The 11,527-nt window shown below is 41.0% G+C and overlaps 1 pseudogene across 1 annotated transcript in view; it reads left to right on the top strand.

Moving 5' to 3' along the window:
- LOC308299640 (palmitoyltransferase ZDHHC8-like) overlaps positions 1 to 11,527 on the top strand; it is a 64,471-nt pseudogene that overhangs the window by 52,506 nt on the left and 438 nt on the right. The window contains exons 3-5 of the transcript XR_013963376.1: positions 6,126 to 6,247; positions 7,966 to 8,123; positions 11,036 to 11,126. The product of XR_013963376.1 is annotated as a palmitoyltransferase ZDHHC8-like (transcript). The remainder of the gene's footprint in view (positions 1 to 6,125; positions 6,248 to 7,965; positions 8,124 to 11,035; positions 11,127 to 11,527) is intronic.

Raw genomic sequence — 11,527 nt, 5'->3', positions numbered from 1 at the left:
CAACCCAAAGCGCATGCAATCTGAAAAGCCACGCCTGGGTCACCCGCAACACCTGCAACCTGAAAAGCAGTGTTTGGGCCAATTCGGCCAAATGAAGTTTCCAAATTCCTGAATTCCCCAAATATGCACAGTTCTGGCTTTAAAACCTATGAGGTCCCAACTCAAATGCCTTAGGACGAACTGAAATCCACATGTACCAAATCATAATTCACCTGAGCCAATACAAAACCTTAATCCTTAATCCACTTCCTTAACTCTACTTACCAAATCCACTGACAGTTTAAAAGAAATTCAGTACCAATGACTGAACTCACTTGTGCAGACTACAAAAACCCTAACCAAAAATGCAAGTGTTGGGGCTGTGAAGTACAAGGTGCAGTGCTGAGATTTAACAAAATTTGGAACAAACCCCTCCCTACTTCTAATATTCTTAACTACCTACCTTAACCTGCGTTCGGCCCCCGGGCATGAGGATTGGTCCCCTCGTCACCTATTGTGACTCCCGAGATCCGCCGCTAACCAAAATCACCACTAAGGGAAAATAACAAAATCAACAAAATAACCAGCACCCTAACGGTACCGGCCACTTAGGGATCTGTTCCATATAAACAAATATACTACCCCTTGTATTCACATTCCAACACTTACCTAACTCTGTAGTCTCAGTGGGGCCAAAATGCTCTTGAATGACTGATCAAAACAAACTTGTGTGAGGAACTCCCAATAAACAAAGACAGTTTCAAAGAAATTTCAAACTGACAAAACTACAGTAAACGTTCAATTAACCAAACCAAACAAAGCTTTTGGACGAGCCCCCATTTGTCATGCACTAGGGAGTTGCACAACAAAAACAGGGAGTCCACACACAAGTAAAACGTTTAAATGGTATTTATTATTCTAAATTAAATAACTAAAAACAATAATCAAACATAAACTAGGTATGAGGTGTGAACAAGTCAGTAATCAGTCATGTCTGCAGTGTATGGATGTTTGGAGTGTGCTGTGTGTGTGTTGTATAAAAGGTGTAAGAGGCAACCTGCAGCCAAGGAGTCAAAAGAGCTGATGTGAGCTGAGCATGAGAGCTCCTTAAATACTGCTCAACCACACCCGACCACAGGTGTGCCAAATTGGCCTGACGGTCTGCCCCTCTCTGGCCTAGTCACCGGTGCTGCCAGCAAGCCAACAGTAAAGGCAGAGGGGCAGGGCCGTCACAAGTGAAAAGGACTTGAATACAAATCCTCCATGTAAGCTTTATGGGGTGATCGTATTATGTGCCCCTTAATCTACATACAGTATATGAACCCCAATGCATTTCTAAAGCTGTCTTATAATTTGACTAATTTGATGAATAGCCCTTACCCGTTCAATGATATGAGCTCCGAAATGATGTGCAGTGTGTGGGTTATGGGGTGTGCACTGTGCACACACTATATGAGGGATGGAAAGTAACTTTAACTGGTGCTTGCATGATAATATGTAGGAGCATCAATGTAAGAAATACCCGTTTCGTTTAATGGCTATAGAGATACTGTGTACCGATCTGCATGATTTTTGGACAACATCTGTAACAGGGCCAGACAACCGCCCACCCGCCTGCACACACACACACACACACACACACACACACACACACACACACACACACACACACACACACACACACACACACACACACACACACAGCTGGTTAAACATGTTGCCTCATGCTAGATGCAGAATAGATATGCCTCATGCTAGATGCAGAATAGATATAGATACACCATAAAAATGCTAATATACAGCATATGATTTGTGAAAGTGACAAACAGGCTTCACAGTTATGTCAGGTGTGTTCATATGCTAATGGTGATGCGATTTCAGATCAATTGCTCCAGCCACTGAGGAGAAACGCTGTGACATACAGACAGACACTCACTCAGACAGACAGACACTCACTCAGACAGACAGACATTCGCAAAATTATATGTTTGATATGTTATGTTTGTTGGAATTTATAGATTTGCTCAGAATCGTGATGAAAAGCATATTATATTTCCATCACTCTTTCATGAGGAAACTCAACCCATGTTATACATTCTACCAATATATATTTTACTATCACTGAATTGTTGTTTTGTGTCTTTTACAACTGCTCTATGTGTAACATACATAGGCTGTTTATTCATTAGCTGCATCATTACACCACCATTTGACATTTCAATGTAAAATCTAATTTGACAGCCATTATCGCTGACACCTAGGTGTCAATGATAGTGAAGGTATAGGTAACCAACCAGTATACCATTGATGGTACTTATTGTCCTATTGTAGTACAGAGTGATATGTGATGTATGGTGAGCCCTGACTCTATGCTCTCTGTCTGTGTGTGTGGCATCTAATGGGAGGATTCCGCAATAACGGGCTGGCAGAGTGGTCTGTAATCCAGAGTTGATAATCCAGGGATTACTGGGTTTGCAGCTGGCATGGCATCGCCAGGCATTCCTCTGGGGGGTGCCCCTCCCCCACAACCCAGAACCTGCTTGGGGTTTTGGGGACTACAGTATCAGTGTCTGTTTAACCCTTATTGCGACCGTAGGTCGCATTTACTACCAAAACCTCCACAGGCTGTCTGTCTGTCAGTGAGTGAGTCAGTGAGTCACACTTTTGCCCTGCTCATATCTCCACAACCGTTGCCCCCATCCATGCCACATTTTGCACACACACTCCTTACCTGCCAAACTACAACCTCCAAGGACCCCCGGAGCTCCAGGGACCCCCAGGTCCCTGGGGGACCCCCAGGTGTACAAAAATGTCCCTCCGTGAGTGACACATCACACGTCACACTTTTCCCCTGCTCATATCTCCACAACCGTTGCCCCCATCCATGCCACATTTTGCACACACACTCCTTACCTGCCAAACTACAACCTCCAAGGACCCCCGGAGCTACAGGGACCCCCAGCTCCCTGGGGGACCCCCAGATGTAAAAAAAAAACCAAATGTGCAAAAATGACCAAATGACCACCCCAACGGGGCTGCTCACGGGGAATTCCCGGGGACCACCGACTCCTGGTGCTCCAGAACGGATGCAAAAGTGGTGGTGCCCCCAGTGGAGGACCCCCTACACTGCAGCTCACATAAAATGCCGTAACTCCGGCTAGGAGCGACCGGGAGAGCCGGGGCCGGTACCTATTCGTCCGCCTCGGCGCCGCGCAGACCCCACCCCTCATTTCTCACATGGCCCTCTTCTAGCGCCACCATCAGGCCGATTCTTGCAAAGCCACCTACGGTCGCTTATCTCCCGATTAGGGAGTCTTACTGGTACTTAAAGCTATTGAAAAATAGCAGATATACAAGCTCACAGCGCGGCACCAAGTGCCACACTGCGAGCTTGTAGATCTGCTATTTTTGAAAAGTTGTGGAAAAAGTGTGCAAATCTTTGAATATTTAAAGCGAACATTTGTTACTCAAGTTTTGCTTCTGGGGGTCCCTGGAACTAAATATTTTGAGATGGGGGTCCGTGGCCAAATACATATCGTTTTGTTTTTCATTGGTGGATTTAGAAGACATTTATAGAATCGGGTCAAACATATTCAAAGACTAGCAGAAAAATAGCAGATCTAAAAGCTCACAGCGCGGCACTCGTTGCCGCGCTGTGAGCTTGTATATCTGCTCTTTTAACACTGTCCGCATTCCAGGATAATAACTATTCATGTAAAAGATGTAAAAGATACTAAACAATAAAACATTTAATCATTTTCTCTACTGTTGTATTTCAGTGCCATGCTAAAAAAAAGGTCCCCGAATATACAGTATAGGTTAAGAATGCAACGTTCAATCAAATGCCATTAAATTTAATCCAGTGAACCCCCCTCGCCCATCCACCACTATAACCTGATTACATTGCTTCACCCTCTAATCTCACACTATAGAGATATAATCATACTCTGTTTAATTCAGCAGTTTTTGTTCCACACTCAGCAACTTAGTTGGGGTAAAGATATAATGGTTTTCTAAGCTTTGAGGTCACACTGACAAAAAGATTTCTGGCAAACAAGGCAAGCAGGGCATCGTCTGCTCCTCATAGTCTGAGGAGCAAGAACAACCTTTTAATTGATAACACTTACAATACGCATCTCTGATTCTAGCACACTACAAGAATTGATCTGTAATAATAATTGTAAATGATTCAAATAATGTTTCTTCCAACCATCCATTATGCATGTTAATTAAAACTTTACAAACTAGAAAAGTGTGCTCCTAATTAGAGCACAGGTCTGTGCCAGGCTGGATTGCCTACAGTACACAGGACCTGCAAACTTTTGAAGGCAGTCATAGCCATTTGGAACATATTTGAATCTATCTACAGTATAATGTGTACCAGTTTGTGTGAGTTTTGGACAAAATCTGTAAAAGAAAGTGTGGTTTGAAGAAAACGCAAAATTGCAGAAAATTTAATCTGTCCGGGGCCAATATGGAGAGTGAGAATCCAAGGAATCTATTGTATTAGGAAGAAAATATTAAAATATCAGAGAGTCAGCAATATTAGAGTTATTGGCCAGTCTTGATCACTTGACCATTGAGATAATATTGTGTACCGATTTGCATGATGTTTGGACAAAATCTGCAGGAGTAATGCGGTATATAAAAGTTTTGCTAAAATTGGCTTCCTGGTACCGCTAACAGGCCCATGTAAAAAATCTGCAGCAGAGGTTCTGCTTTGGCCTCCAGTACAGGGAGTGTGCGTGCAAAGTTTCATGCCGATCTGTCCAAATGTGCCTAATATTAGCTTCTGACAGACTGTCACACACACACACACACACACACACACACACACACACACACACACACACACACACACACACACTCGGACGGACAGGGGCAAAAACATAGTCTCTGAATTAGAAAAATTCAGAGACTAGTATTATATAGTATAACCTTATATTACTGTAAATCAATTAAAACATTTTTTAATTATAAGAATGGCCTGGGGCAGCCATTCTCTGGCACCTGCATTTCAACTCCACTTGGGCACTGTAAGGATTATGTCCACATGCGTGTCTTTTGGTCTTGGTGTCATTATTACTCACACTCACTCCAGATGAAATTGATTAAGCCATGAACATTGTCCTAAAAAACTTCACATTTACCGAGGTAAAAAAAGAACTGTGCACAAGAAATGTGGCACTGACCAGTGCAGCAGTTTCTGAAATTAGCTCTCAACACATGCACGCAAGCACAGGCCCTCTTCTAGACTAGTGGTTCCCAAACTGTGGTTCGGGACCTCTAGTGGGGTCCCTAAATGAATGTGCAACATTGTTTTCTCATTCAACAGTAAACAAACCAACATACAGTGTAAATGTGTACAGGGTATTAAAGGGGAAGACCACGCATTTTCAATATTGAACTATGTCATTAATATACCTTAGAGGAGTTTTGTGGAAATAAAAAAAAAGTTCCCCCTCTTCTGTGTTGCCTAGAACTGGAGGACTGATTTTGGGGTTTGTATTGTAAAGTACAATGTGTGATGTCATCAAGTTGTAATTTGCAATACAAACCCCCAAATCAATCCTCCAGTTCTAGGCAACACAGAAGAGGGGGAACTTATTTTCTATTTCCACACAACTCCTCTAAGGTATATTAATGACATAGTTCAATATTGAAAATGGGTGGTCCTCCCCTTTAAGGACCTTAAGTTCTGTACAGAATACTTTGAATTAAGGTGCAGTAAATAGTTTCTCAGAATGGTTCCATACGGTGCAACGCGTAGTGAGCTTAGTAGGTCGTCTATTTTGGAAAAAGTGATGATCGTGAAACTGATTAAGTCTGCCTATGTATTGACAAGAGGTTTTAACTAAATAAACTAAACTACATTGAACACAGGTTATGTTTTTCCATTTCCCGAAAAGCAACTGTTTTGGACATACAGTACGTTACACTACACTGTGTCTGCCTGACAATGACAATATAACGTTGTCGTTGGGTGGAAACCCGACAAAGAAAAAAACTTTGATACTTGGAGAAACGAGGTTTCTGCCCGACAGTGACGATATACTGTGTGTGTGTGTGTGTGTGTGTGTGTGTGTGTGTGTGTGTGTGTGTGTGTGTGTGTGTGTGTGTGTGTGTGTGTGTGTGTGTGTGTTCAGGTGTCCGTGGGTTGCTGTGACCATCTCTCCCGGTGTGCCGCCATGCTGTGCCATCCTCTTCCTGTTTGTCCTGGCCAACTTCACCATGGCAACCTTCATGGATGCAGGTGTCCTCCCAATGGGTGCGTACTGTAGGAAGACTCACTTTATGTTGTCACATGCTTCCTGTCAAGGTTATTAGTAGCTGTTAGGTATTTCACATTTGTGCGTGCGTGCGTGCGTGAGTGTTGCAGTGGTAACTAATTACATTTACTCAAGTAGTGTACTTAAAGGAGTGGCGACACCGGACGAAATGTAACATTATGATACAGTAGGTCACATGGTGTTCCTTCAAACAGTCTGAAAAGGAGGCGGGCCGACATGCCCAGGTGGATTCACTACTAACTGACACGGCCTGGGCATGTCGGCGCGAAAACTCGCTCCAGCGATTGGCTACTTTCAGTACAGTAACTACAATACATTAATTTGATTGGGTCATTTAACATGGAGGTACATGACATCATTAAAAAAATTGGCTAATTTGATAGCCATAATTATCTGTTTTGGCCGTGTCACGCCCCCTTTAAGGAACATTTTTAGGTATTTGTACTTTTACTTCTACTCCACTATATCTCAGATCCTAATTTTTGTGCTTTTACTCCACTACTTGTATTTGAACACTTTTTGGTATGGTATAATTTTATTTCGGTTTTCAAAATACAATGTTTAAAAAGAAACATTTAAAACAATAACAATTTAAAATAAATACGCAACAATGTTGCCGAAAAGAATTTAGGCTGAAGCCGCAGCTTATGGTGCCTACCCTTTATGTCTCTTCATCTTACATCAGAAACGAAATATCTGATACTTTCAAAACAAACAATACAAGGACAAAACTAAATATATAAAAAAAAAAAAAATATATATATATATATATATATATATATATATAATATGTATAAAAAGAAAAGAATGTTATGCATATCCAACTTGAACAAGTATTTTATAAATTCAACGTTTTATATGTATTTACTATATTATTTTTAAAAGTTTTCTTGAACTGGTACAATGAACTGCACATTTTTAGGTCGTTTTCACAACTATTCCATATTTCCTGTGCCCTGACTGATGTACATTTCTTCTTGATATTAGTTCTTGGTGTCGTCATTTCAAAGTTAAGTTTACCCCTCAGCTCATATTTGGTCTCTTTAATTTGGAACAGTCTCTGAATGCTGCATGGAAGTGAATTATTTCGTGCTTTATAGGCTATCAAAACTGTTTTCTGGTTTACTAGGTCATAGCATTTTAAAATATTATATTTAATAAAGAGTTTATTTGTCGAATCATAATAATCAGATCTATTTATTATTCTTATAGCTCTCTTCTGCAATATATAGATAGGATTGGTATTTGTTTTATAAGCGTTACCCCACACTCCACACAATAAGTAATGTAAGGAACTATGAGGGAACAATAAATCAAATACAGTGATTTTTGGCAAAGGATATATTTTAGTTACTATATCTTTGTAAATTGATTATAATTCCACCCTATACATTATGTCCATTTGAAAATAACTGTATCTACCGTAGATCAGCTATTTCAAAAAGATTTTTTTTTTACATTTGAAAACCTGAAATGGGGACATTCTGCTTAACGGGTATTTTTACTCTTGGTACTTTGGTTAGGGTTAGGGTTAGGGCAAGTACATTTTGATGCCTATACTTTCGTACTTATACGCTATACATTTTGAATTCATTTTACTGGTAACTGAGTATACAGCAGTATCTATCTACATTGCGGTATTGATACTTTTACTTACCGCAAGTAACTTTTCCCACCGCTGGTGTGTTGCTTGCAGCCAACGAGGACGAGGACAAGGACGACGACTTCCGCGCTCCGCTGTACAAGAACGTGGAGGTGCGGGGGGTCCAGGTGCGGATGAAGTGGTGCGCCTCCTGCCATTTCTACAGACCCCCGCGCTGCTCCCACTGCAGCGTCTGTGACCACTGTGTGGAGGTGAGAGGAGGGAGGGGTGGACTCAGGGGCGTCACAAGGGGGGGGAAAGTGGGACTAAGTTACCAAGGTGGAGGGGCCTTAATTATTTTATACTTTAGCTATTGAAAAATAGCAGATATACAAGCTCACAGCGCTGCACTTTCAATAGTTAAAGCACAAAATAACGCGTAATAATGCGTTCCCAGTCTAAATGGGTTAAACCCCCTCCCCCATGAAGAACATTCATGGGGGGCCCGCAGTGAATCCTTGTACCCAAGGCCCAGAATTTGGTGCGACTCCCCTGGCTGGACTATGTAAATTTACTTGGAGGACAATTTCATCATCTTCATAAAATTGGTCCTCACAAGTGTGCATGATAAAAACAGCACAATTGTTTTCCTACTTGGTCTGTGTCTCACAGGAGGGCTGTGAGCAGTTCAGAAACCTGTCAGTGCCAGTGACATCATCAGTCACATTGGCGTCAGTTCAGAAAAAGCTAAGGTATGTCAACGTGACTGGTGTCTTGCTGCAAAACACCAGCCATGTTGCCATACCTTAGGCAACAGGCATGATACATTTATTTTAAGAAGTACATTACATTTTCCCGCCCGTTTCTAGGGTTTCTTGGGCTGGATATGGCAGCCGGAACGGTTGTTCAAGTGCAGATAAACTTGGCATTGGCTATAGTAAACGTGCCACAATTAACAATAATGAATTGCACCTGTACCATTTTGTCAAGATGGGGAGAATACAAGTGTGGAGAATATCATTATAATACCTTGTTAAAGTGACCATTTTGTAAAACTTTGCATTTGTAGTTATTTTACTGTAATTAAACAACATAATAACCAGAACAGATAGACAAAGAGACATTCATGGATTTATATTTAAAAGTAACTTTTATGTTCCCCCCTGGGCCCAGGGTATGGCAGCTTTATATCCCTGCCATACACAATTGACGCCCCTGGACATCATCAATGGGGAAAGATATCTTCCTAGCGATGATGTCACTGGCACTAGGGCATTCACGAATAGTGATTTTTAGTATTCTAATTATTCGACCTCAAAGTATTTGAATAGTCGGATATTCGACACGACTGGCCAAACTGTCAAATATTAAGTAAGCAAGAGGCGAACGTTGTGAAAATAGCCGATCTACATGCTCACAACGCCTCGCGTTGCGAGGCGTTGTGAGCATGTAGATCAGCTTTAATATTTATCTGCGGAAACGAGTCACATTAAATGTAATACCTACAATTCCAAGTGCTTTTCAGGGTGGGGGTCCCCAGTTCAAATATGTTTATTTTCGGGGTCACGGCCTAAAAAGGTTTGAGAACCCCTGGTATAAAGCACTAACAAATTCATCCACCAGGGGCATTGACAACTCATTCTTATATGACTTCCTATCTAGCCAAGTGTTATAAACTATATATATTTTTAAAGAGAAAACCATAAAATAATGTAAGCGAATATTCGACTTTGGTGAACAACGTCGAATAGTGACTTTGATATTTGAATATTCGAATATTTGGTGAATGCCTTAACTGCACTGGCAGACAGGTTTTTGAACTGCCAGCTCTCACAGCTCTCCCAAGAGAAACAGGCCGAGTAAAAAGAAATTGTGCAATTTTATCGTGAACATTAGTGAGTACCAATTATATGAAGATAGGTTGAAAAGTGGTGAAGTCATCGTTTAAGTACTGTACTTGTGTTAGTATTTCCCAGTTGTCCGTAGTTTTACTCCACTACATCTCAGAGACAAATATTGTACTCTGACCCCGCTATAGTTATTTGAAAACTTTTGTCACCGGTTACTTTATAGATTTTGATTATTTTTACTTTCATTAGTGCCTTACTCCTTATCCCTAAACCCTTTTGCCACTTTTTACTATTTAGAAAAATATTCCTAAATAGTTCAAATAGCCAATCTACAAGCTCACAACGTGACGATGTAGAGCGGCTAATTGAAGTATTTTAAAATGTTTTTCAAAATAGTAAAAAGAAGTTTAGGGATAAGTGGTGAGGCACTGGCAAATATAGGGCCCTAAGTGTCCTGCTGTGGACACCTCGACACATAGCCGAGGCCAGGTATTGAATCTGGGACCTTCTGTTTCTATTTCTAGGTTGCGTGTGCATGTAATTGGTAAGGCATAGATAGTTGAAAGGAAAGAAAATGGCTGTGGAATGGAATATAGGTAGAAATGTGTGTGGGGAATGGATGAATGAAGGCTTAGTGTATGTGCGTAATGTATGTGCCATTGTACGACGGTGTCACGCACCACAAATAGCAGATCTATATGCTCAAGCTAACGCTTTGCAGACAAAGCATATTAGAAAAATAATTAATCCTCCAAAACATTTTTGCTTGCATTAATAACCACTCAATCCCAGTGAAAGCTTCCAGTCTTTTGAATAAAATGCGATTTAGTTTTAGTCATATTTTAGTCACCTGAAATGTTTTAGTTTTAGTCTAGTTTTAGTCGATCATATCATAATATTTTAGTCTACTAAATGTACAATTGATTTTGTCGACAAAACATTTTTGGCGGGCATTGATGGTGTCGTAATGGCTGATTTTACACACTTGGTTGCACTCTGAAAATAGCAGATCTACAAGCTCACAGCTTGTAGATCTGCTATTTTTCAGAGTGCAACACCCGAGTGCAACCAAACATAAAATTACTTGTCAGTTCTACTGGATCTCTTCTCCAATAGTCCGTGACATTAGTCCGTGACATTTTAGTCTCGTTTTCATTTGTTGACAAAATTGTCAATTTAGTCATAGTTTTAGTTTATCATATCTATTAGTTTTTATTTAGTTTCTGTTTAGTTTTTGTCGGTGAAAAAAGGTAGTCGACGAATGTTTTTCGTCATACTGTAGTTTTAGTCAACGAAATCAACACTGGTAGCTATTGTATCTTTTCTCTTTGCAGGACTTTGACCATCACTGTCCCTGGGTACTGCATTGGGAGGAGAAACTATCGCTACTTTTTCCTGTTTCTGCTCTCCCTCACGGTGCACATGGTGGGTGTGTTCACCTTCGGCCTGCTCTACGTCCTAAACCACCAGGAGGACCTGTGGCAGCTTCACTGCACTGTCACGTATCCTTGAGCACACTCTCATTTTGCATCATAAAATGCATCATAATTCATGCTGAAATACTAAAATATCTCAAAACACAGATTGAACACAAAAAATAACTCAGGATTGTGTTGATCTTGTCCCAAACAACAATAAAATAAGATCTGGTTGTCCCAGAGGTGAACTTGCCCTTTAACTCTGAACGTGTACTTATAGAACCAAATGGACCCGTCAGGATCCGCTTGGTTCCATTTGTATACTCTCAAGAATGACAGACCGTCAAGGGTCCATTTGGGCCCCTGGTGGTCCCTGGACCCGAGAACCAGTGGATTACAGCTCCTGGC

This window comes from Nannobrachium achirus, assembly GCF_963921795.1.
Source record: "Nannobrachium achirus genome assembly, chromosome: 15".
Classification (NCBI taxonomy): Eukaryota; Metazoa; Chordata; class Actinopteri; order Myctophiformes; family Myctophidae; genus Nannobrachium; species Nannobrachium achirus.
This window is presented reverse-complemented; position numbering and strand designations above follow the sequence as displayed.